The 27,085-nt window shown below is 37.3% G+C and overlaps 2 long non-coding RNA genes across 2 annotated transcripts; one reads left to right on the top strand and one right to left on the bottom strand.

The window, feature by feature from the left end:
• Window positions 1-1,831: 1,831 nt before the first annotated feature.
• LOC118728151 lies at window positions 1,832-9,238 on the top strand. Its single transcript, XR_004990813.2, has 2 exons — window positions 1,832-2,131; window positions 8,991-9,238. It is a non-coding gene; the product is annotated as an uncharacterized LOC118728151 (long non-coding RNA).
• LOC123653050 lies at window positions 5,397-25,385 on the bottom strand. Its single transcript, XR_006742692.1, has 3 exons — window positions 25,341-25,385; window positions 18,740-18,746; window positions 5,397-5,489 (listed from the first exon to the last, which is right to left on the bottom strand). It is a non-coding gene; the product is annotated as an uncharacterized LOC123653050 (long non-coding RNA).
• Between the last annotated feature and the right edge of the window lie 1,700 nt (window positions 25,386-27,085).

Below are 27,085 nucleotides of genomic sequence, written 5' to 3'. Positions count from 1 at the left end.
TGGGAATTGAACTGGCAACCCTTATGTTGCTACACCAACCAGGACTGCACTAAATTTTTAAATCCGTATGTCCAGTATCTAGAACAATCCATGGCACTAGTAGGTGCTTAAAAATTATTTGTTGAATAAATCAAATGAATATAATAAAGTTATTTAAAACATAATTCAAATAATGCTGGTAGTAATGTCACAAAGTGATGCATAATCAATTGCCAAATGAGCAGTACAGATTAAGTGTGTGCCCTTCCAACTCTTTCCTATTTTTACCATTTGCATTTATATTTTTCTCTAAATTAAATTGTAAGGGTTTTTATCCAATATATATATTGACTGACTTGCTATTAAGCTCTTAGCAGATGAAAAAACAGACAATGTTTTTAAGCTGGAAAGTTATATATGTAATTAATCTACTATAACACTTTACTTTACAAAAAATAAAAAATAAATCAAGTCCTAAGAGATTTTAACGATTTTTCCACGGGGGATGCGGATAGACAGTAGGATCATATAAATTCCTCTATTAATATTCAAATAATAATTGAAATGGCTATGAGACTACAAGGGCATCCTTCTCTTTTAAAAGTATTTCTTATATTAACAAAAAGATGGTAGCTATAATTAAAGGTAAAATTCTATAGTTCTGCCGAAACCAGTTTGGCTCAGTGGATAGAGCATTGGCCTGCTGACTGCAAGGTCCCAGGTTCGATTCCAGTCAAGGGCATGTACCTTGGTTGCAGGCACATCCCCAGTGGGGAGTGTGCAGGAGGCAACTGATTGATGTTTCTCTCTCATCGATGTTTCTAACTTTCTATCCCTCTCCCTTCCTCTCTGTAAAAAAACAATAAAATATATATTTTAAAAATTCTATAGTTCTATAGGCAGTGCCAGTAAGAAAACTAAGTTACAGAACATTTACAATTACAGATCAATATAATAGATACAAAGTTCAATCTTATTCAGTTGAAGAAACAGTGCATACTGAATTCCTTCAGTCAGTGCCTTGATCCTAGTCTGCTCTTTGCCTAGGGTAACAGTTCTCAACCTTGGGTCTCAATCCCTTTTGGGGATCGAACCACCCTTTCACAGAAGTCTCCTAAGACTATCAGAAAATACATATTTCCGCCGAAACACGTTTGGCTCAATGGATAGAGCTTCGGCTTGGGGACTGAAAGGTCCCGGGTTCGATTCCGGTCAAGGGCATGTAGCTTGGTTGCGGGCATATCCCCAGCAGGGGGTGTGCAAGAGGCGGCTGATCGATGACTCTCTCTCATCGATGTTTCTAACTCTCTCCCTTCCTCTCTGTACAAAAATCAATAAAATATATTTTTAAAAAAGAAGAAGAAAAAGAAAGCCAGACTTGACACTGGTGGCAAGAATCATCAACAAAACGTAACAGCCATTGAAGCTTCATATTTGGTGGCACTCAGAATCTCCAGAGCTATGAAACCTCACACCATTGCTGAGGATTTACTGTTGCCAGCGGCCAAAGACATTGTTCCAGTTATGATCAGAGACAAATTTGTTAGGAAATTGAGTGCAATTTCCTTATCTAACAACACTGTCCACAGAAGAATAGATGGCATGTCTGTTGATATTCTTGATCAATAATCCAGGAAATTAAATCTGCTTCACTTCCAATATTTATTCAATAGTATCCAGCATGATGAATCTACAGACGTTGCAAACTGTTCACAGTTACTGGTTTATGTGAGGTATTTTAAGGATGAGTTTCTTTTTTGCAAACCTCTTGAAATGACAACTACTGTACGTGATGTATTAGACGGTTGGTTTGTTTCTAAAAGAGCATAAGATCTCTTGGGGAAAAGTTTGTGGTGTTTGCACAGATGGTGCTCCAGGTATACTAGGATGTCTATCTGGATTTCAACGTTTAGTACTGAATGAGTCACCAAAAGTCATCGGAACTTGCTGTACGATTCATCGGCAAATATTAGCAATGAAGACACTGCCACAAGAGTTATAAGAAGTAATGAAAAGCATCATAAGTTATGTCAATTTTGTAAAGGCAAGCACTTTAAAAAGTGGACTGTTTTCTCAACTGTGCAACAAGTTGGATGCGCCAAACAATGCTCTGCTATTTCACAATGAAGTGAGATGGTTGTTGAGAGGAAAAGTTTTTTTTTGTTTGTTTTGTTTTTAGAAAAATATATTTTATTGATTTTTGACAGAGAGGAAGGGAGAGGGATAGAGTTAGAAACATTGATCAGCTACCTCTTGCACACCTCCTATTGGGGATATGCCTGCAACCGAGGTATATGCCATTGACTGGAATCGAACCTGGGACCCTTCAGTCCACAGGCCAATGCTCTATCTACTGAGCTAAACCAACTAGGGCTCCAACCTTTCTTTTTCTATTTGTTGTGAAGGGACCCTGGGCATGACTCAGGTGCCCATAAAAGAATCCCTGAAATACTGCACCCAACTATCTTATGCTTTCTACGGTGAGAAATGCCAAAAAAATGACTTGCATTGGGATGTACCCCCATAAATACTAAATGTTAACAGAATGTAATTCGATCTGGTAAAAGCAAGCCTGAAAAGATGTGTCAGTTTGGTGTTAGCTTCTATTGTTAACAGAACCATGAGTGAGCCCTGCATCACTCATGCCATTTCTCACAAAGCCATCAGGGGTCAGTGCGGGTGTGCTTGGAACAATACCACTGCATGCCTCAAAGGTCTCTTTACTAGGTGGGTTTCTTTTTTTCTTTTTTTTTTAATTATTATTTTTGTTCATATACCAATGCCTCCCCCCTCCCATACATACCCTCCCTCCCAAGAGTTTTTTGTCCATTGGTTGTACTTATATGCATGTATACAAGTATTTCAGCTGATCTCTTATCTCCCCCAGATCTCCCCAACCTCCCCGCTGTAATTAGACAGTCTGCTTCTTGCTTTACTGTCTCTATATCTATCTTTTGGTTCTTCAGTTTATTATGTTATTTATCATCCATAAATAAGTGAGGTCATGTGGTGTCTCTCTTTCATTGACTGGCTTGTTTCACTCAGCATGATGTTCTCCAATTCCATCCAGGTTGCTGCAAATCATGAGAATTTTTTCTTTTTAATGGCTGCGTAATATTCCATTGTGTAAATGTACCACTGTTTTTGGATCCAATCATCTGCTGATGGGCACCTAGGCTGTTTCCAAATCCTAGCTATTATAAATTGTGCTGCTATGAACATAGGGGTGCATATATTCTTTTTGATTGATGTTTCTAGCTTCTTGGGATATATTCCTAAGAGTGGGATTACTGGGTCAAATGGGAGTTCCATTTTCAGTTTTTTGAGGAAGCTCCATACTGTTCTCCAAAGTGGTTGCACTAGTTTACATTCCCACCAGCAATGCACAAGGGTTCCTTTTTCTCCACAACCTTGCCAACACTTGTCGTTTGTTGACTTGTTGATGTTGGCCATTCTGACAGGTGTGAGATGGTACCGCATTGTTGTTTTGATTTGCATTTCTCAGATAATTAGTGACTTTGAGCATGTTTTCATGTGCCTCTTGGCCTTCCTTCTGTCTTCTTTAGAGAAGATTCTATTTAGATCCACTGCCCATTTTTTAATTGGGTCATTTATCTTCCTTTTATTAAGTTGTGTAAGCTTTCTCTAGATGTTGGAGATTAAACCTCTATCAGTGATAACATTTGCAAATATGTTCCCCCATACAGAGGGCTTTCTTGTTGTTTTGTTAATGGTTTCCTTTGCTGTAAAAAAGCTTTTTATTTTGATGTAGTCCCATTTGTTTATTTTCTCCTTAGCTTCCATTGCCCTAAGTATCAGTGAAGAAGTTCTTTTGGCATATGTCTGAGATTTTGCTGCCTGTGGATGCCTCTAGTATTTTTATGGTTTCCTATCTAATGTTTAAATCCTGCATACATTTTGAGTTTATTTTTGTGTATGGTGTAAGTTGGTGATCCAGTTTCATTCTTTTGCATGTATCTGTCCAATTTTCGCAACACCATTTATTGAAGAGACTGTCTTGACTCCATTGTATGTTCGTGCCTCCTTTGTCAAATATTAACTGAGCATAGTGATTTGGGTTGATATCTGGGTTCTCAATTTTATTCTATTGATCTATATGTCTGTTCTTCTGCCAGTACCAGGCAGTTTTAAGAACAGTGGCTTTGTAATACAGTTTGAAACCTGGTATTGAGATCCCTCCTACTTTACTCTTCTTTCTCAGGATTGCTGTGGCTATTCAGGGTCTTTTGTTATTCCAAATGAACTTTTGAAGAGTTTTTTCTAGGTCAGTGAAATATGCCATTGGTATTTTAATTGGGAGTGCATTGAACCTATAAATTGCTTTGGGAAGTACGGACATTTTGATGATGTTGATTCTTCCAATCCATGAACATGGTATGTTCTTCCATCTGTTTACATCTTCCTCTATCTCTTTTTTCAGTGTCGTGTAGTTTTCCATGTATAGGTCTTTTACCTCCTTAGTTAAGTTTATTCCAAGGTATCTTAATATTTTTGGTGTGATGGTAAATGGGATTGCCTTTTTAGTCTCTGTTTCTGAAAGTTAAGTATTGGTGAATAGAAATGCCATAGATTTCTTGGCATTAATTTTGTATCCTGCTCTTTTTCTAACTCTTTGAGTTGTAGAGTTAGATCATTTGTTATCATTTTTTTCTAGTTTTTTGCAATAGGCTTGTAATGAACTTCCCTCTCAAAACTGCTTTTGCTGTGTCCCATAGATATTGGATTGTTGTGTTTTCATTGTCATTTGTTTCCAGGATGTTTTTAATTTCTTCCTTGATTTCTCTGGTAACCCAGTCCTTGTTTAATAGCATGCTGTTTAGTCTCCATGTGTTTGATTTCTTTGGATTATTTTTATTGTAGTTAATTTCCAGTTTTATGCCATTATGATCTGAGAAGATACTTGATATGATTTCTATCTTCTTGAATTTGAAGAGACTTGGCCTATGTCCTAAAATGTGGTCTATCTTTGAGAATGTCCCATGTGCACTTGAGAAGAATGTATATTCTGTGACTTTGGGGTGGAATGTTCTGAAGATGTCAATTAATTCCATCTGGTCTAGTGAGTCATTTAGGATTGATATTTCTTTGCTGATTTTTTGTTTTGATGATTTGTTGAAGGATGACAGTGGGGTATTAAAATCTCCTACTATGATTGTATTGCTATTAATCTCTCTCTTAATGTCCTCGAGCAGTTTTTTTTATGTATTTGGGTGCTCCTGTATTGGGTGCATATATATTTACCAGGGTTATTTCTTCTTGTTGGATTGTTCCCTTTAGTACTATGAAGTCGCCTTCATTATCTCTTGTTATGTCCTTCACTCTGAGATCTAATTTGTCAGATATAAGTATTTCTACCCCAGCTTTTTTTTCATTTCCATTTGCCTGGAAAAACTTTTTCTATCCCTTCACCCTCAGTCTGTGTGCATCTTTTTTTCTGAGGTGGGTTTCTTGTAGACAACAGATATATGGGTCTTGTTTTCTTATCCAATCTGTTACCCTATGTCTTTTGATTGGAGTATTTAAACCATTTACATTTACATACTACCAAATGATAAGTAGTCATTTGACGCCACTTTTATTCTATACCCCTGTGTTCCTTCTTCACTTCCTATTTCTTTATTTTTACAGCAGACCTTTTAGCATTTCTTGCATTGCTGGTTTGGTGGAGATAAATTCCTTTAGTCTTTTTTTTTTTTTTTAGCTCCTGATTTCACCTTCAATTTTGATTGATAGCCTTGCTGGGTACAGTATTCTTGGATTCAGACCCTTTCTTTGCATTACTTTGTATATTTCATCCCATTCCCTTCTGGCCTGATAAGTTTCTGTTGAGAAATCAGTTGTTAGTCTGATGGGGGCTCCTTTATATGTAACTTTCTGTCTCTCTCTGGCTGCTTTTAAGATTCTTACTTTGTCGTTGGTGTTTGCCAATTTAATTATAATATGTCTTGTCATCGGTCTTCTGGGATCCATTTTGCTTGGGACTCTGCGAGCATCTTGGATTTGTGTGAGTTTTTCTTCTCTATCTCATGAAATTTTCTGTCATTATTTCTTGAAATACATGTTCCATGTCTTCCTCAGTTTTCTTTCCTTCCGGAACCCCTATTATTCAAATATTGTTTTGTTTTACATTGCCCCAAAGCTCCCGTAGGCTCTCCTCCTGCTTTTTAATTTTTTTTTTCTAGAAGCTGCTCTAATTGGGTATTTTTTTCCATCTTGTCTTCTTGCTCACTGATGCGGTCCTCTGCTTCTTCTAGTCTGCTCTTGATGTTTTCTATTGAGTTCTTCATAGTAGTGATATCATTTTTTATTTCTTCTTGAGTCATCTTCATTTCCTCTTGGTTTTTCTTCATTTCTTCTTGGGTCTTACTCATATTGTTGAATTTGTCTTCCATTCATTTTAGCCATCTTATGATCATTACTCTGAATTCTTACTCTGGTAGGTTGCTTGCCTCTAACTCGTTTACTTCCTTTTCTGGTGATGGCTGCTTTTCTTTCATTTGTGGGCTGTTTCTTTGTCTCCCCATGGTCTCTCTTTTCAGAATGTCTCTCTCCTGCATTGATTTATCTCTCCTGTGTTGATTTAAAGGCACAAAATACAACACAACCAGGTACAACACACAAGGCACTGAACAGAAATGTGTTTGCAATATTAATAACTTCCAATAAAGGTAACCACTAGGGAAAGGCAAATTAGGGAATAGGAGAGAAAGAGGAAGAGTAAAAAGAGAGAGGGAGGGAGCAAAAGAAAAAGATAGGAAAAAGAGTGTCAAAATGAATTTGGGAAACAGGGAGAAAAGAGAGAGAGAGAGAGAGAGAGAGAGAGAGAGAGAGAGAGAGAGAGAGAAGAGGAATAAACTATATATATGGGGAGAGAATTTCAATTGAACAACCACTAACTCCAACAAATGCTGTCAGCAGTACCTGGAGAATAATACAATCTATTGTACAACATCCCCTAATTTCCAGCACAGGAAGGGAAAACAGAAGTAATAAAATAACAGCAAACAAAAACCAATCAAATAAGAAAATTCTGAGCAACAGCAACAACAAAAGAATAAGCAAAATACTCTCACTAAAAAGCAAAAAAAAATAATATAATCATCATTCCCCCAAACAGCATCGAAAGAACCGTGAGGAAAACAATTTTTTTCCTCTAGTTAATACAGCTCAGAGAGGGGTGTGTATGCACTTGGCACATGGGGATTGGAAATTAAATATATAATTAGGGTAGAAATTTTAGCATGGGGGATACAGAAAGAGTAAGGAAATCTAAAGCAGGAAAGGGTTATGATAAACAGAATAGCAAAAGGGGGAAGGGTAGAAAGAGAATGATGGTGTAAAGGTCGTGTTGAGTTAGGGTTAAACAATGTTAAAGGAGAAATGAAAATAAAATGAAGAACACTAATTCCAATTTAAAATAAAGAGAAAATAAAATGGCACTTAAAAAAATTAAAATAGCAGTAGTAAAAATGCTTATTGAACCTAAAAATGTAATAATTAAAAAGTTAAAATCTAGTGAGGAAAAAAAGGGGAATAAAATTGTTTCTTAAGTAAAAGATGCAAAAAAAATGAAAATTAAAAAAAATTTAGCAAAAATAATGTGCAGTTGTGAAGGCTATTCACTTCTGTTATTCTATTTGACACACCCGTTTCTCAGTCCAGACCGTATTGCAGTTCCCTGCATTCTGCTGCACCTCAGTGGCGATTCCTTTGTTTCTTGGTTTTTTGATCAAATAAAACTAATAATAAACACAGTCAGATTGTACTCCAGACCCTAGGTGGCAGTGTATGTGGATTGATGTCCCTTCTTTTTGGCTGCTCTAGCCTTCTTTTTCTGTGGCACTCAATACTGGTGTTTGTTTGATTGTTTGTTTGTTTTTTATATTTTTTGCCTCAGAGCTGAATCCTGGATGATTTCTCCCTGCTCTGTTTCTCAGTTTTCAGAAAAGCATTTCCCCCCTGCTGTCTCTTAGGGTCAGCCAATCTGGGTGATCTCTCCTTTGTAGTTAGAATCAGTGTTGCAGAGGAACCAGCCTAGGTGCACGATGGGTGAGTCTGCGCGCACTTACAAACAGACTGCTTTCCAACTCCTCTGTTCTCCCACCGTGTCGGATCAGAATGGGTTGCTCCCTAGAGAACCCCACTAGTAGCAACCTTGGGGACCCCCGTCCACTCTCTCGAATCATGCCAGACCCAACAGTGGGGGGGGCTTCTGTGGACGCAGATTTCCGGGGTCCCAGCGGGCGCTTTTTTTTTTCTCTGCCGCCCCAGAGGCCACGCAGTTGCTGCAGCTGCCGCTTTCACTTTCGCTGTTGGGACACAGACACCCCACGTTATCCCCAGCAAAATCCAACCTTTCTGTGGAATTTGCGTGTCCACGCCGGTCAGACAGCCTTGATTTTTAACAATCTGTTTCATGTCCCTTGGCGTTTTAAAAGAGTCCCACTTCTGGGGAAGATTACACCAAACCCAGCACTGGGTCTCCCCAGGCAGGATTCTCGCTGCAGCCACAGCCTTCTTTCAGCGCAGCTTGGTGCGGGGTGCGCAGCGGCTGTAGTTGCTGCCGGCACAGCAGGGACCCAGAACCTTCACGCTATCCCCGAAAACTCTGACCTTTCCGTGGGTGATTGAAGAACTCCCTTGAATCCACGTGTTTGCGCCGATTGGGGTGTCACAGCTGCTCAATGGTCTCCTCTGCTGTGGGTTTTCCAGGCCTCAGAGAAGATCCTCCTTTCCTGGTAAGATGGTACAGCCTTCCCTCTGAGCCCATAGCTCCAGGAGAGGTCACCACCGCCGCAGTGCTAGCTGCTCGGTCAGGAAATCCTATCCAGCGGACCCTTCCTTACCTTCCTTTAGAGTTCCGCTGCCCCTTAGCTGCCAATCAATATTCCCTGAGTGACTCAGACGCTGCTTCTATCTGTTCTGGGACCAGGGTCAGAACAAGTCCGTCTGTTCGGTCGCCATCTTGTCTCCTCTCTCAAGAGGAAAAGTTTTAAAACGTGATTTTGAGCTTCATGATGAACTCCAAATGTTTTTTAATCAGAAAGCAAGACTTCAGTTCGAAGCACTTTTCAGCGATAAAAGTGAACTGCAGAAAATAGCTTACTTGGTTGCCATCTTGAATGAGTTAAATTTATCACTGCAAGAACCAAATGCAACATGCCTTGATTTGTCTGAAATGATCCAATCATTGCAAATGAAACTTCAGCTTTGGCAAAAAAAAAAAAAAAAATTGGATAAATATAATTTACATGTTGCCTACCTTATCTGCTTTCTTTGAGGAACATGACATTGAACCAGACAAAAGAATTATGATGAGAATTTTTGTGAAAGAACACTTGTATATGCTTACAGATGGAATTTCATAGTACTTTCCAAATCTACCTGATACCCCATTTGCACTTGCCAGAAGCCCATTCACAGTCAAAGATGAAGATGTTCCTGTGACAGCATAAGAGGAGTTCATTGAACTTACTAACAGTGATGCAGTGAGAACTGATTTCTCTACAATGTCAGTTACAAAATTCTGGATCAAGTGTTTGCAATCCATATCCTGTTCTGTCTGAGATGTTTTGTGCCTCTTTTTTTTTTTTCCATTTCCAACAACATACCTTTGTGAAAGAGGGTTTTCCAGTTTGTTGGATATCAAGTCTAAATACAGAAGTAGATTTGTTCTGGAAGATGATCATCGTTGTGCTCTTGCAAAGACTGTCCCGAGAATTTCTGATCTGGTGAGAAAGAAGCAATCTCAATCTTCGCACTGACATACTGTCGCAAAAATGTAGCAATGTAGTTTACTGTTGTTATATTAAGACTGTTACCCATGCTACACCATGCTTCAAGACAAAATTTCATTTATTTGTAATTAGAAATAAATATTTCACAATATATAATTACATATTGTTTTTGTGATTAATCACTATGCCTTAATTATGTTCAATTTGTAACAATGAAAACATATCCTGCATATCAGATATTTACATTACAATTTATAACAATAGCAAAATTACAGTTATGTAGTAGCAACCAAAATAATTTTATGGTTGGAGTTCACCACAACATGAGGAACTGTATTTAAGGATCGTGGCATTAGCAAGGTTGAGAACCACTGGTCTAGGGTTTCTTTTTCTCCCCAAGGATTCTGTAATCATGTTCTCTCTTATGTTCTCTCTCTCTCTCTCTCTCTCTCTCTCTCTCTCTCTCTCTCTCTCTCTCTCTCTCTCTCTCTTTCTCTCTCTCTCATCTTTCTTTCTTATCTCCCTCTCTCTCCTTCCTCGCTCTCTCCCTTTTCTTCTCCCCTCCCTCTCCCTCTCCCTCTCTTTCTGCTGTTACATTTGAACTAATTTTATCAGTCTGAATCTTTTCCATACCTTAGACCAGTGGTTGGCGAACTCATTAGTCAACAGAGCCATACTTCAGTCAACAGAGCCAAACTCATTAGTCAACAGTACAACGATTGAAATTCATTTTGAGAGCTAAATTTTTTTTAACTTAAATTTCTTCTAATGTCACTTCTTCAAAATAGACTCGCCCAGGCTGTGGTATTTTGTGGAAGAGCCACACTCAAGGGGCCAAAGAGCCTCATGTGGCTCTAGAGCCGCAGTTTGCCGACCACGGCCTTAGACTGTAGTTTATCAAATACTCTTGTCTTAATCATGAATTTCTTCTGACCAAATTTTCTGCTTAGAAAGTGTGGAAAATAGCATGAACATTGGAACCAGAGTGCCTGAATTCATAATCCCAGCCCCACCAGCTATTTGCCGTATGACTGTGTTTAAGAGTCTTAACCTCTCTGTCCTTCAGTTTCTTCATCTGTAAACGGAGGATATTAACACTTGTGAGAAATAAGTGAACTTTTTTTAAAAATAATATTTTTATTCATTTTTTACAGAGAGGAAGGGAGAGAGAGAGTTAGAAACATCGATGAGAGAGAGTCATTGATCAGCTGCCTCTTGCACACCCATTACTGGGGATGTGACCGCAACCAAGGTACATGCCTTGACTGGAATCAAACCCGGGACCCTTCAGTCTGCAGGCCGACGCTCTATCCACTGAGCCAAACAGGTTTCGGCATAAGTGAACTTTTTAACTTTAGACAATTCTTTATTAAGAGAAAGTCAAGGTATTTGAGTAAAAATGTGTGTGCAGAGGACAATAGATAGTAACTTTAAGGATACACAGTAGGAGGAAGATAGTAGTCTTTTTCTAATTATATTTTATTTTCCCTTTTGTCCCCAGTTTCTTCTGGCCAAGTAGAAGGAGGCTGAAGCACAAGTACTCACTACTGGTTTCCCATAATCTGCCTTAAATTGCAATTAAATCCACATTATGCCTCATTTTGAAAGACTTGACCTAAAAGGCATCTGATAAATATTGTCTATGGGATAATTACCATTGGTTGGTGTTTCAATAAACTATTTTTACTTTTTTTTAAATCTTGAGAAGCTCACAAAAACATAGAAAGTAAAGCCTCCTTAAACTTTGTAAGAGGTAACTTAAAGGTTCTTTAGATTGCCCACAGCATCCTGCATCAGCTCATTAGCTGTGCAGACAATTTCAAGTGTTGATCTATAGTTTCCCTTTGGAGACTCCTGGAAATGACAGGCTTTCCAGAAGACTACATTAGCAAGAATACAATTGTTTAAGAAAAGAATTTATCTTTGATGTATTATAACACAACTTCCTGGTGAAATGCAATTTATTACAGCTGCCATTTGCTCAGAATTTCCAGGTGAATCCTATGGAATGGAGGGGACTTCTCTGCTGCCTCAACTCAGCTATTTCCTGCTTTCTTGAGTCTTTTTCATACTGTATTCTCAATGCATTTCCTCTTCACTGCTACGTGAAGTGGCACCTTTACCTGCATGCTAAAAAAACTATTAGGAAGAGCATGTGACCTATGTCTCTGAAAACAGCACAGGAGATAGCAAGGAAGCAGGGAAACATGCACTTATGAGAACATACTCTCTGGAATCTAACATACTTAGGCTTACAGTCCAGCTGTGTCATTTACTAGCTGAATGATCTTGGGCAACTATGAACTTTTGTTTCCTCATTTGCAAAATGGGAGTAATTGCAGTTCTTATCTCATAATGTTGTTATAAAAATTCATTGAGATAATCCATGCTAATTCAGGGGCACCAACACATTGTGTGTGTGTGTGTGTGTGTGTGTGTGTGTGTGTGTGTGTGTTTGTGTGTGGTTTTTTTCTGGTGTAAAGTCCAGATGTGACCTATCCAGGAGTAGTATGTTTCACCACCAACCATAGGGTATGGCTATGTTTCCTATCAGCTCACGTATCCCTTTTAAGCAGCATCTTCAGAAGTTATAAGCAACAATTTCTTCTTTGTACAATTGACCAGAAGTGTGAAATATAGTCATGGCTATGTGCCAATGAGATTGGTAAATGCACCCCTAAAGTTGGGTCTCTGTTAGTAGTAGGAAGGAGGAGGAGGAGGAAGAGGAGAAAGAGGAGGAGGAGGAAGGGGATGAGGAGGAGGGGAGGGGAAAGAGAAGGAGAAAGAGAAAAGAAGCAAGAAGTAAAATGGATCTTGGGTAAGCATTTTCCATTCTGTGCTCTAGTCCAGTATATTTGACAGTAGTCCAGCCTCCCTATATGTGGCCACTACTACATATTGCTCACTTCCTTCTGCTAGGTCTCATTACAAGGAAGAGAAATAAAGATTTCAGCAGGAAGTCTGTTGGGGTGAGTGTTGAGTGAGCCAATTTATGTTGTTTGTTATAACTGATCTTTTCCTTTCTCCTATTTCAGAGGAAGAGGTGCTCCTATTTCTTTTCAAAGTCTGCCACAATTTTGATCCCACTTCTTTAATTTTTTAGGATCTGACTCCATCAACTGTTGCTCAATCTATTTTCAATCTCTTCTCCACTGTCTTTCTCTCTATCCCAAATCTTTCCTCACCTATACTTTTTAAAATCAAGAATCTTACTTTCTCTTCCTCTATTTCAAATCAACATCAAATCATATTTATAGAAAAGATAGTCTATATTAACTTTTCAGGCCACAGTAATCTGAACAGGATTGTGCAGCCAACTTTTTCTAGAGAAATCTGAATGAAAAGAAAGCTTTGATATTGCCTAAGTTAGTCAGAATGCAGACAAAAATAGGATTTTACTTGATTTATCAGTGCCATGAGCACAGCATACACCTGATGTTTATATTTAAAAACAAATTAAGGTCTCCTATAATTTTTATACTGAAAGGATACAAAGTGTAATTTGAGAAATATGCAAGGAATTGTTTCCTTCTGTCTTGACCCAAGGTTTCTGGTCCTTAAGAACAAACATTTTAATGACTGTATTTGGGTACAAAAGTAATTCACAAATTAAATTGTATTGACAAATTCATAAATACGTGGTCACTTCCTTCTAACTTCATATTTTCAGGATTTTAAACATGGGTAATTTATTTTATATAACCCTCAAATACATAAGAAATCATAAATCTAAATGCAAGACTAGTTATACCTACCTTTTCAAAGTACCATATTTCAGGGCTCCCAGTAAAAAATGCTCATAAATATTCCCTGCCTCAGAAATTAGAAAGTCCCTCCCCCTTTGTAATCTACTGAATAATGTAAAGGCTGTGTGATTGGTTGCTTCTCCAATACTATCACTACAAGCACAGTATTATAATTTATAGGATGGTAAATCATGAACTCTGTAAACTAAGCAGTTAGCTTGAAGTGGAATCATGACTAAAATCTAAACTTTGTATTGAGAATATTAGATAGAAAAATGTCAAGGATAAGCACTTACATTAAGCCCTACTAATCTGATACTCATTTATTGTACATACTTTTAGAATTATTCATTTGTTGTCACAATTCTTTTCTTTGCTAATATGAAAACTAGCTATGGAATGGTTTTCCAACACATCAGAGAAAAAGTTATAACCTTCCCGCATCAAGAAGGCATACCTAAAATGACTGGGAAAATAGATTGGTACATTTCAAAATAACTCCATAAATGGGAAGAGGGGTTTGCATGTGTATTCTGATAAGAACCCTAATTTTAAGCACTCAGAAATAGGAAAGTTTTGCTTAATTTACTGCACTTATATCATCATTAGCACATGGATTATACGAGTTTAAAATTATTTAAGGTCTGTAGTTCTATGTTTAAAGTTCTTTAATTTATTGATTTGTGTATATGTTCAGTTATTATTCCAGGAAGTAGGGAGAAAAATCACTTTGGCTTGCCATCAATATATCATTTTTAAGTAAGATTATTATTACTACAGATTCCAATAAGGATGGTGAAGTTAATCACACTTTTTTTTCTTTTTGCTTATTGAGGTTTTACTGAAGAAAATTAATAAAATAAACTGTATATCTCTAAAGTACACAATTTGGCCCTAGCCAATTTTGCTCACTGGATAGAGCATCAGCCCAAACCTGAAGGGTCAGGTTTGATTCAGGTAAAATCTGACTTTCAGGCTGAATCCAGGGCCCTGTCAGGGCGCATGTGGGAAGCAACCAAGCCATGTGTCTCTCCCTTCCTTCCACTTTCTCTCTCTCTCTCTGGAAAAAAAAAATCAATGAAAAAATATCCACCGATGAGGATTAAAACAACAACAAAAAAAGTAAACAACTTGTTACCCAAGTCAAGTAGTTTAGTTGGTTAGAGCATTGTCCCAATATGTCAAGGTTGTGGGTTAAATCCCTGGTGGGTTAAATCCTTGTTCAGAGCACATACAAGAATCAACTAATGAATGTATTGATATAAATAAGTGAAACAACAAATCTCTCTCTCTCTCTCTCTCTCTCTCTCTCTCTCTCTCTCTCTCTCTCTCTCTCTTCCTTCCTCTCTCTAAAATCAAGATATAAAAATTTACAAAGTACACAATTCTGAAATTTAACATATGCCTATACATGTAAAAACATCACCAAAATCAGAATGATGAATATATCTATCACCCCCAAAGTTTTCTCTTGTGGCTTGGTAATCACTTTTTCCCACCCCTTTCTCCTCTCCTCTTCCTCAAACAACAATTGATCTGCTTTCTATCAATATAGATTAATTTGTATTCTTACAATTTGTACCAATGTAATAATGAGTATGTGTTATTTTGGGCTGGCTTCTTTTATTCAGCAAAATTGTTTTGAGATCCATTCAGGTTGTATCAACAGTTCATTCCTCTTTATTATAAGTATTCCGTGGTAGAGACATACACCAATTAATATTCATCTGTTAATAAGTATCTGGGTTGTTCCAACTTTTTGGCTGCCACACAAGATGCTCTAAACATTCCTGTACAATTTTTTGTATAGGCATATGTGTTTTTCTTCAGTAAATCCATGGAGATGGGATGGATGGATCATAAGGTGCATTGAACTTTTTAAGAAACTGCCATACTCATTTCCAAGTGGCTGTACATTTTACATTTCCACTAGCATGGTTATAATTCAATTCCTTCATATCCTTGCCAATGTATATGTGATTATTTGTATTAATTTGTTAGTATGATAAATTACATTGATTCCTTTTTTAGGTACCTGAGGGATATTGGTCAATAGTTTTTTTTCTTTGTAATGTCTTCTGGTTTTGGTATTACAGTAATGCTGGCCTCATAGAATAAGTTGAAAAGAGGTTCCTCACTTCCATTTTCTGGAAGTTTTTGTAGAATGCATATTATTTCTGCCTTAAATGTTTTATGGAAATCACCAGTAATCACATTTTTAAAATAAATCATTTTAAATATCTTTTTATTGATTTCAGAAAGGAATGAGAGGGAAAGATAGAAACATCAATGATGAGAGAGAATCACTGATCAGCTGCCTCCTTCACACTCTACATTTGGGATTAAGCCCCCAACCCAGGCATGTGCCCTTGACTGGAATCAACTCGGGACCCTTAGGACTCCAGGCTGATGCTCAATCCACAGAGCTAAACTGGCTAGGGCTTTAATATAAAATTTTTAAATAAACAAGTATAAGAAACAAAATTATTTTTGTGATTTGGTTAATGTTTAAATATAGCTATAACTCTTTTTAAAAATTTGTCTCTTAAAATAATCAGCTTTTATTGTGTTCAATTAGAAGTAATGACTCATGCCCACCCAAATATATTTTAACAGCTGCAGTGAGATATTATATATATAAAATTCACCTATTTAAATTATACAATTCAGTCTTTCTTAATACATTCACAAAGTTGTACAATAACCTAGTCATCACCATAATTTAATTAAAGAATATTTTCATCACCAGGGCCCTGTCAGGGCCCCAGAAGAAACCCTGTATTCATTAGCAGTCATTCCTTATTTACCCTTCCATGGTTCCTGGCAACCACTAATCTACTTCCCATCTCTGAGGATTTGTCTATCTGGATATTTCATATATATGATTAAATGGAATTATATGCATGGTCTTTGTGATTGGCTTCTATCACTTGGCATGATGTTTTCAATGTTCATCCATGTTGTAGCATGTATTAAAACTTCATTCTTTTTTATTGTCTAATAATATTCCACTGTAAGGACTATATACACTTTAAGGAAAACAATTTCAACTTATATTAGATATACTAATGCTATAATAAAGCTAAATTCTTAGTACATACAAATCATTAGTTTCCAGTCACAATAGTGGGTTTGCAGAAATAATAAGAGCCTACCTACATTAACAGTAAATAAAATATATTATTTTAATTAAAATATAACAAATTATAATGATGGTTGCACAACTATCAATATACTAAAAGCCACTGAAATTGTAACTTTCTACTTTTATTTTTTATGTTTTTTTTTTATTTATTTCAGAGAGAGGAAGAGAGGGGAAGAGAGAGATAGAAACATCAATGATGAGAGAGAATCATTGATCAGCTGCCTCCTCCATGTCCCCACTGAGGATCAAGCCCACAGCCCAGGTATATGACCTGTCTAGGAATTGTACTGTGACCTCCTGGTCCATGAGTGGATGCTCAACCACTAAGCCACACAGGTGGGCAAAATTATAACTTTCTATGGGTGAATCAAAGAATATGAATTATAGCTCATTGAAACAGTTTTTGATATTACAGATAAAAGTCTATTTAACAAAAATGGAAAGGAAAGAAATCACAATGAGCAAGAAACAGACGCTACAGACTTTGTGAGTTATTCTCAGGTATTCTACTGTACATAGCATACTGTGCAGTTCATTGCTAACTACTTCTTTAGGAATTATGCTAACCATCTTTGAGCTAGAGAAAGTAATAAAAATTAGGACTATAAAATATCCTTAAATAATAATAAAAACTCAACTTTTTAATATATTCATCCTATCTGTTTCATGTTTACTAAATGTTATTTTAGCATCTACTATGTACCAGGCACTATTCTAAGAACTACAAATCAGTGCATGAAAAATATACATAGAAACAAAACTGATGTAAAATGTTATTGTTGTGCCTTGCTGTGGTTTCCAAATTTTCTAAAATAAACCTGTATTATTTTTATTATCACAAAGACAAAAACAAAAAGAATAATAACGTGCATGCTTTTCCAGTGTTCTTATTATCTGTATTTAATTGGATAAGGGTCAACTGTTGTTCAATATGAAGTTCTGATAACCAAGACTTCAAATTATTCCTGTGAGGTTTTTTCCTTGTTTGTTTGCTTCCTTGCTTATATAATTATACATATCCATTTTTTAAGTTGGGGAGAGGGAAATATTTTTAGATTAAAGAGTAAGTGTATTAGTTTTCTACTGCTGTCGACCAAAGTACCACAGATTTAGCAGCTTAAAGAAACAACCATTTATTTCCATGGATCAGGAGTCTGGGCACAGATTAGCTGGTTTCTCTAATCATCATCTCACTAGGCTGAAATCAAGGTGCTGAACAAGGTGCTGAAGCTCTAGGTGCTCTTCCAAGATTACCTGGTATTGAAGAACTGCATTTTCTTGCAACTCTTGAACTCATGGTGGCCATCTTCAAGGCCAGCAGGAGCATGTCTGTTGCTTCTTATCTCTTTCAAAAGCTAACCTGACTACGTCAGGCCTACCCAGAATAATCTCCATTTTTATTCACTCAAAAACAACACCTGCAAAATCCCTTTGCAATCATATTCACAAAGCCCATCCATAATCAAGGGAGTTATTTCACAGGATATGTATATCAGAGGATAGGAACGGTGGGAACCATCTTTGAATTCCACCTACCACAGAAGGGTTCTTCTTTAAAGGATTTTAAGAAGTTCTCCTAGTTCTCCTACCATTCACTCACAAGAACTGGAGCTTGTCCTGTAAATTAACCATACACACAAAATTAACAATATATATGTAAATTACAATAGCAATATCTAAGAACTATATTTGAAGAATGGAAACCTTAGATCACCTTAATGAAATTAACCATTCATGTATATACAGATTCTATTGTCAGAAAAAAATATGAAAGATCAAAAGAAACAAACAAACAAACAAAAAAGAATTAGTGGATGTTCTGTTGAGTTTATCCATCAAGGGTATTTCCACCTTTCATTGTCTTTGAATTATTTTATAATTTTAAGTTGTAGATAATTTAAATAACTGAAAATATTTTCCATATGCAAATACATTCTGTCCATTGGAGAGAACGTTGATTTCCCCTTCCCTCTGTGCAAAAAGACAGAATCTACTTTTAAATTAATTTAATGAGCTATTATTACTGGTTTTTTAAAATATATTTTATTGATTTTTCACAGAGAGGAAGGGAGAGGGATAGATAGAAACATCGATGAGAGAGAATCATCGACCAGCTGCCTCCTGCACACCCCCCACTAGGGATGTGCCCACAACCAGTGTACATGCCCTTGGCCGGAATCGAACCTGGGACCTTTCAGTCCCCAGGCCGACGCTCTATCCACTGAGCCAAACCGGTTTCGGCTATTACTGTTTTTTTTTTTTTTTATTTACCTTGAGTCAATAACATCTTTCCGGTTCTTTCATTAGTTAATAAGTTAAATAAAATCTTTGACACATGTTCATATTATATTTTATGTCCATCATGACTTAACCTTTACAAAATTATCCTTTATCTTTTAAATTCTGAAGAACTTTTAAAAGGCTAGTGTGGATTCAGTATGGGCAATGATATTATTTGACCATAGCATAGGATTTCTGTGCACGTTATGAGCAAGGTTTTGTAATGTTGCTGATCTAATTAGTTATAAGTATTTTGCTACTTCCTTGCTCAATACATTTAAAAACTGCCTGCTTCTGTTTTTGATTTTCAAATCATATATACATGAAGTAAAGTCACTTTCATGAAGTAAACCCAGCATTAAATCTACTAAAGCAGGCTTTTAAAAAATCAGAATATTTAGTCCCTTAACTAAGATTCTATAAACTTACTTCCTATCTTCAGGATAATGGGAAGAAAATGTTAGTTCTCCTTCACAATTCATTATTTAAAATGTGCTTCAGTAATCAGACTCTAAGATAAATATTTTGTAATTCCATGTGCCAGTTTGGTGTGGGGAATCTGGCAATTATAAACAATCATGGGTTGTTGTTTTCCAGGCTGAAAGCTGAATTTCCAAAATAAATAAATCAAATGCAGCCTTTTGAAAATTAGACCTATTATCCCAAGCTGATGTATATTCACAGAGGAAAAGAGCAAAGCACTTGGAGCTAATAGAATTGGCTGAACACTGGGATTTTTAAAAGGCCCTGGCCTATTTCCTGGCTGACCTCTTCCACAGAATAATGTAGCACTAAATTGGAGTGGCATCTGAGTAGTACAGACTCACACATTCTAGACATAGACTAGTTATAATCATAATGTTTTACATAATATATATATTGAGATTTTGTTCAGCTTAAAGTGTGTAGCACACTCACAAATAAAATTATATGCTAGATTATTTTTTAAAAATTGATTGTAATAGAAGTTAACTATTTATGTTCCCTAACAACAATAACATTGCCTAATTTATGAATGCTAGCATTACCTAGCAGAATCAGACAAAGCATCTTAGAGAAAATTTAAGCTGACAAAAATGCCATATTATTAAACACTAACTTATTAGAATTAAGAAAGTAAAATATTTATCTAATCATCACTTTATCCTAGGTAGTTGTTATATGGGGCTTTTTTTTTTCTTCATTAGTACCTCACAATCTAAAAATAGGAAATGATGTCTCTGAATCTATTTTGTTCATCAGTTTATTTTGTTCATTAGATTCTAAATGAGTGAGATCATATTGAAGCATCAATCTTATATAAAAACTGCTGTTTAAAATTTTAACCCTGCTATTTTTGCTTCTGTAAATGCTTGCTTGCTTAAATCGTAATGAAAATAAGACTACTCCCATTCCAGAGAGGCCATAAACTATGCCCCAGACAAAGTTGTCAGTGCTGGCATCAGGCCAAGCCTTGAGATATGGTCGCAGGGCTCCTTCCCAGCACACAGGCCTTCTTTCCCAGAAGGCCTGGAAGCCTCATTGCAAATTTGGGAGACAAAGATCTAGAAAAAGTATAAATAGAAAAAGTTTTCTCTATGTTGTGGGGCCCAGAATTTGAAAGGCACATTTTTCTCTGGTCCTGCACAGAATTTAATAATAAAATGTAACTCCCTTTTTTTAATCATTGTTTGGTTTTTCTCTAGCCTTCTGTAATGATATGATACATATCTTTCTCTGACAGAGACATAGAAGTATGGAACAGAGTGATGGAACTCAGAGGGAAGGTGAGGGTGGGTAGTAGGAAAGATTTACCAGGGAATTGATATGCATTTATGCATAGCCCATGGACACAGAAAATACTGTGATAAAGGCCTGGGAGGGGTGGGCGCAAGGTGGAGGGGGTTAATGGGAAAAAAGAAGGATATCTGTAATACATTCAACAATACAGATAAATTTAAAAAATTAAAATGGGATTAATTATTTGTTAGATTTATCAATTTTCAAAAAAATCTAGCCATGTTTTGAAAAGTCACTTATTCAGTCATCAACATAAATTATTAGGATGCATATATCTTTAATTTATTATTGTAAGGGGAAAGTGCCTGATGAAGTCTTGAATTATATTCACAAAACAAAACTCGTTTGATGTCCTTTGGTTACAGATTTCAAATTATGGCCATGTCTCCTAAGTTAAGAATTCAGTTCACAAAAGTAATTACACCATGTTTTCTGCCCTGGAGAAGTTTACAATCTAGCAGGAAAGAAAGATATATAACAATGAATTACCCTATAAAACACACAATGAGGAAAAATAGAGTGATTTGGAAAAACAAAGAATGATAATGATGCAACAAAGAAAGGGATCATGAAAGTAGAGGGTCACAGAAGGTAACTTTTGGGAGGGTCAAAGAATTACCAAACAGAGAAGAGGTATTACCATAAGAAGAAAAAAACTTTAGTGAAATTATGTATGCCAACTTTTTAATTACAAAAAAATGTACATTTTTTTTTCATTGGCAATACAAACAGTATACATTTTCTTTAGCCCCTTGAGATGAAGTGTTGAATTTGATTTTCCCATTAATCATGTCCATAATCAAGATTATTTGAATATTGAATATAGTATTAAATAGATATGTATTCCAAACCAGAACTAGCCATAGCTATTTCAGTATTTCAAAAAGATGTTAACATTAATGTAACAAGTGTTGACTATTTTAAAATACATTTTATTCCCAAGATAAAGCCATATTACAAATTTTCTCAGTATTTCAAAGGGGCATCTAGTGAAAAAAAATTTAATGACTTTATTTTCTGATTGCCTTACATACATATATTTGGTTGATATATTTTTGGTTTTTAGGACAGCACTTCTAAAGTGCAGCATGCTTAAATTTCATACCTGGAGTGCTTGTTACAATTCACTAGGCTCCTGCTTTGTGAATCATAATACAGGATGGGACAAAGTAGGTTTACAGTTGTGAGTGTACATGAAACAGTTTATTCTTGTATTATTATTTATTAATTATTGGAGGCCTGATGCATGAAATTCTGCAAGGGGCTTGGCCCTTGCAGATCCGGCTTCATCTGGAAAGTCATCTGGAAGGATGTCTGGAAGGTCATTTGGCTGTCTGGCCTAATTAGCACATTACACTTTTATTATTATAGACTAGAGGCCTGGTACACAAAATTCGTGCATGGGGGGGTCCCTCAGCCCAGCCTGCACCCTCTCCAATCTGGGACCCCTCTAGGGTTCAGGCCTATATGGGCAGTCGGACATCCCTCTCACAATCCAGGACTGCTGGCTCCCAACTGCTTGCCTGCCTGCCTTCCTGATTGCCCCTAACCACTTCTGCCTGCCAACATAATCCCCCCCTAAGCACTCTCCTGCCAGCTTGATTATTGTATAACTGCTCCCCTGCCAGCCTGTTTTCCCCCAACTTCCCTCCTCTGATGGCTTGGTCACCCCTAACTTGCCCTCCCCTGCAAGCTTGATTATCCCCTACTGCCCTCCTTGGCAGGCCTGGTCCCTCCCAACTGCCCTCCCCTGCTGGCCATCTTGTGGTGGCCATCTTGTGTCCATGTGGGGGAAGGATCTTTGACCACATGGGGCAGCCATCTTGTATGTTGAAGAGATGGTCAATCTGCATATTACTCTTTTATTATATAGGATAGAGGCCTGGTGCATGGGTGGGGGCCAGCTGGTTTGCCCTGAAGGGTGTCCCGGATCAGAGTCGGGATTCCCTTGGGGCATGGGGTGGCCTGGGTGATGGGCCTGTGGTGGTTTGTGGGCTGGCCACACCCCCCGGCAACCCAAGCTGAGGCTCTGGTATCTGGGATTTATTTATCTTCTACAATTGAAACTTTGTAGCCTGCAGTGGAGCAAATCCTTCTGCTCACTCCATGGTGGCAGGGGATTGATTTACCTTCTATAATTGAAACTTTGTAGCCTTAACCCTACCAGACCTCTATACCAATTTTTCGGTAATTTCTGAATCTGCCACTATACCGCTGTACCTAATTTTCGGTACTCTGCCTAGTACGTGAAAAACAAAACAAAACAAAAAACAAAACAAAAAAACAACAACAAAAAAACAACAGTATCACAAACTAAAAATAACCAACCAATTGTGGCCAAACCTCATGGTTAGCCATTGCAAATGTCTGCCCCCATGTGTTTGAATTGAGTTTATGTGCTTTGATGTGGAAAAAATTCTGAAAATTCATAATGAAATGAGCAACTGATGAACCAAGCACTTCAACAGGAAAGCAAAGTAGGTCTATACTTATCACAGTCCAACAGGTGATGGATACTTTGGTTGATTTAAACTCTGAGGAATCAGAATTTTATCAAGAATGCGTTTCCAGTTCAAGTGACACAGACAGAACTCGAGTGATGAGGAGAATCTTGAACCTTATAGATGTAGAGCTAGATTGATAGTAAGAGAACGGGGCATGTCCCTCAAACAGCTGATGAGGGAGATCTAGGTGGTGATGAAGGTTGGACAAGGAATTTTGTATCACCAAATACAGATCTGAATTTAAATGAGGATGGAAAATGCCCAGTGAACATTCCTGGATCTATCACAGAGGAGAGTGAACCAATTGATCTTTTTATCCTTGTTTTTGGATGATACTGTCTGGCAAAATTTGACAGAGAAAAACAACCTTTGTGCCCACCAATTGCATATAGCAAAGCCCAACTCCTACAATGCCAAAAATTTGAAGGATGCCACAGTGGAAGAGATGAAGGCTTTTCTTGGACTGAGGATCTATATAGAATACTTATGTATAAAGCCCAGCTATTGGAATTATTGGGCAAATGAGGGCTCTGACTTTGTTGGGTTTACTCCTGGATTTTGAAATGTTATGACTTGAGACAGATTCTTGGCCCTTTGGAGTTTTTTAAACATTATTCATGAGGAAGACAAAGATATTGATAAGACAGAATATATAAGGTTAGGCCTTTTTTGGAAAATCTGCTCCCCAAGTTTCTCCAATTCTATCTGCCAAACCAACATTTGAGCCTAGAGGAGGGAATGATCCTGACAAAAAAATGCTTGGCCATCAAGCAGTATATCAAGGATAAGCCCACAAAGTGGGACATCAAGTCTTTCCTTCTCTGTGAAGGTGAGACTGGCTACATTTTGAATGCAGAAATCTACACTGGTGCTGCATCAATGCCTATAAAAGACTTGGGTGCAGTAGGAAATACAGTTGTTCATCTCCTGACCTCATGTGCAATGTAAAATAAATCTCATGTTCTTGTCATGAACCAGTTCTACAACTCTGTAACCCTTGCTAAATATGCACTGTCAGAATTACACACAGGAATTGTGGGAACCCTGCAGCAAAACAGGAAGCAGTTTCCTAAGTCGCTGAAAAGTGTAAAAAAAAAAAAAAAAAACTTGCTAGGGGTGACAGTCGCTATCTATATCAAGAAAATGTAACATGTTTGGTTTGGCAGGATAGAAAGCCCATCACATTTATTTCAAACTACCACGATCAAGCCAAAAATGTAGTAATAAACAATAAATAAAGATGGCAGTGTGCAAGAAATATAGATGCCACAGCTGATGAAGGACTATAATAAATTTATGGGTAGCTGTGACAAAAATGACCAGATGACCCGCCTTCACCAGTCTCGTCGTCATTACTGCTGGCCCCGGCGGCTTTTCATAAAATTTTTTATATGGTCCAGTTATAATTCTTATATCTTGTATGATTCAAAGAAGCAAGCTGCTTCAAAAAAGGCAGTTTATTTCACCAGATATATTCAGAAACTGTGCCTGAAACTTATTGGTGGATACAGGACATCAGACCCCCACCCCCCACAAAAGGAATCCTGCCCTCAACGGATGACCCCAGGCAATCATTTTCCAGAGATTTCCCCTGGGACATCGTCTAATCATATCTGTGTTGTGTGCATGGAAAAGCACTCTAGGTACAACAAGCAAAATCCTGGAGTGTCTTACAAAGACAATCCATGCAAGAAGGTGAAGAGCAACATCTGGTGCTCACTTTGCAAGAAGTACCTCTGTGTGAAACAAGGCTCATCCTGCGGGGTGGATTGGCACACAAAGGTGGAATATTGGCACTAGATGAAATTCTAACTACTTATTTGCATGTAACTAACATTTTTCTATATCATGTTGATTTTGTCTCTGTAATGCTCAGGAGCCCAGGTATAGGGGACAGTTAGTCTCAGGTTCTCAGGTTGGTAGGGTTAATATTATTAAATGGCCTTTCTTATCTCTTGTTATGTCCTCCACTTTGAGAGCTATTTTTTCAGATATAACTATTGCTACCCCAGCTTTTTTTTTTTTTTCCATTCGCCTGGAAAACCTTTTTCCATCCCTTCACCCTCTGTCTTCGTGCAAATTTTTTTCTGAGATGGGTTCCTTGTAGACAACAGATATATGGGTCTTGTTTTCTTATCCAATCGGTTACCCTATGTGTTTTGATTTGGGGCATTTAATCCATTTACATTTAAAGTTATTATTGATAGGTACTTATTTGTTGCCATTTATATTCTTTACCCTGTGTTCCTTCTTTGCTTCCTATTTCTTTTTTTTTACAGCAGACCCTTTAGCATTTCTTGCATTGCTGGTTTGGTGGCGATAAATTCCCTTAGTCCTGTTTTGTCTGTGAAGTTCCTGAATTCACCTTCAATTTTGATTGATAGCCTTGCTGGGTACAGTATTCTTGGATTCATACTCTTCCTTTGCATGACTTTGTATATTTCATTCCATTCCCTTCTGGCCTGATGAGTTTATGTTGAGAAAGCAGTTGCTAGTCTGATGGGGATTCCTTTGTATGCAACTTTTTGTCTCTCTGGCTGCTTTTAAGATTCTTACTTTGTCATTGGTGTTTGCCAATCATATCTAATAAAAGAGTAATATGCAAATTTACCATCACTCCAACACACAAGATGGCCAACCCATGTGAACACAAGATGGCCAGCAGGAAAGGGCAGTTGTGGGCTATCATGCAAATTATTTACCCTGTTTCTAGGGACATTCCAAATTGTTAAGTAAATAGAAAATACTATTCATATAATTTAGATGAAGAAACTATGGTAGATTATAGATAAGTGATTGGTCTCTAGAAAATAAATTCAGCAGAATTTATAATATTTTACTTTTATATAATTTTACATAGGACTTCATTTATAAGTAACTCATTTTTTTGCAGTTCTTTCTGAACAATCCCAACCTCCAGGCTTCCTTGAGATTTCACATTCACCTTTTAGTTTTGATTCAGTTTGTTTCAGCAAAGATTTATTGAATATCTACTGTTTGTAGTTTACTATGCTAAGTAGATAAAAAGATGAAATGTTCTCAATAAGCTTAAATCTAATAAAGATCACAAAACCATACTGTAATATTACTAGAGGTCACACTGTGTGTGTGTGTGGGGGGGGGGTGTCCCTCAGCCCAGCCTGCACCCTCTCCAATCTGGGATCCCTTGGGGAATGTCTGACTATGGGATCAAGCCTAAAGTGCCAATCGGACATCCCTCTCACAATCTGGGACTGCTGGCTCTCAACCACTCACCTGACTGCCTGACTGATTGCCCTTAACCACTTCTGCCTGCCAGCCTGATCGCCTGCTGGCCAGATTTAACACCTACCCTGTTTCCCCGAAAATAAGACAGTGTCTTATATTAATTTCTACTCCAAAAAAAATGCGCTAGGTCTTATTTTCAGGGGATGTCTTATTTTTCCATGAAGAAGAATACGGTACACATTTATTGTTAAATGAAAATAAAGGAAATTTATTACCTGTATATGGTACGGTAGTATGGTAGTTGTCAACACAAACCAGACAAACTGTGTATCCTATAGTATCAAGAATTTACTCATTTATTCAATGACAATCATGTCATCATCTTCTGGAACATCATCATAACAATCTAATTCCTGAATTTCCTGGTGAATTTCTTGTGACACCATTTCTTTCAGAATCAGTGGACCAAATCTCTCATGTTTAGCCTAGGGGAGGGGGGGCTTATTTTTGGGGGGATGCCTTATATTTCACTCAGAAAGAAACCTGTAAGTAGGTCTTATTTTCGGAGGATATCTTATTTTTGGGGAAACACGGTAACTGCTCCCTTGCCAGCCCAATCACCCCCAACTGCCTTCCCCTGCTGGCCTGGTTGCCCCGAACTCTCCTCCCCTGCCAGCCTAATCTTGC

Source organism: Pipistrellus kuhlii, unplaced genomic scaffold, assembly GCF_014108245.1.
Source record: "Pipistrellus kuhlii isolate mPipKuh1 unplaced genomic scaffold, mPipKuh1.p scaffold_m20_p_29, whole genome shotgun sequence".
Lineage (NCBI taxonomy): Eukaryota > Metazoa > Chordata > Mammalia > Chiroptera > Vespertilionidae > Pipistrellus > Pipistrellus kuhlii.
This window is presented reverse-complemented; position numbering and strand designations above follow the sequence as displayed.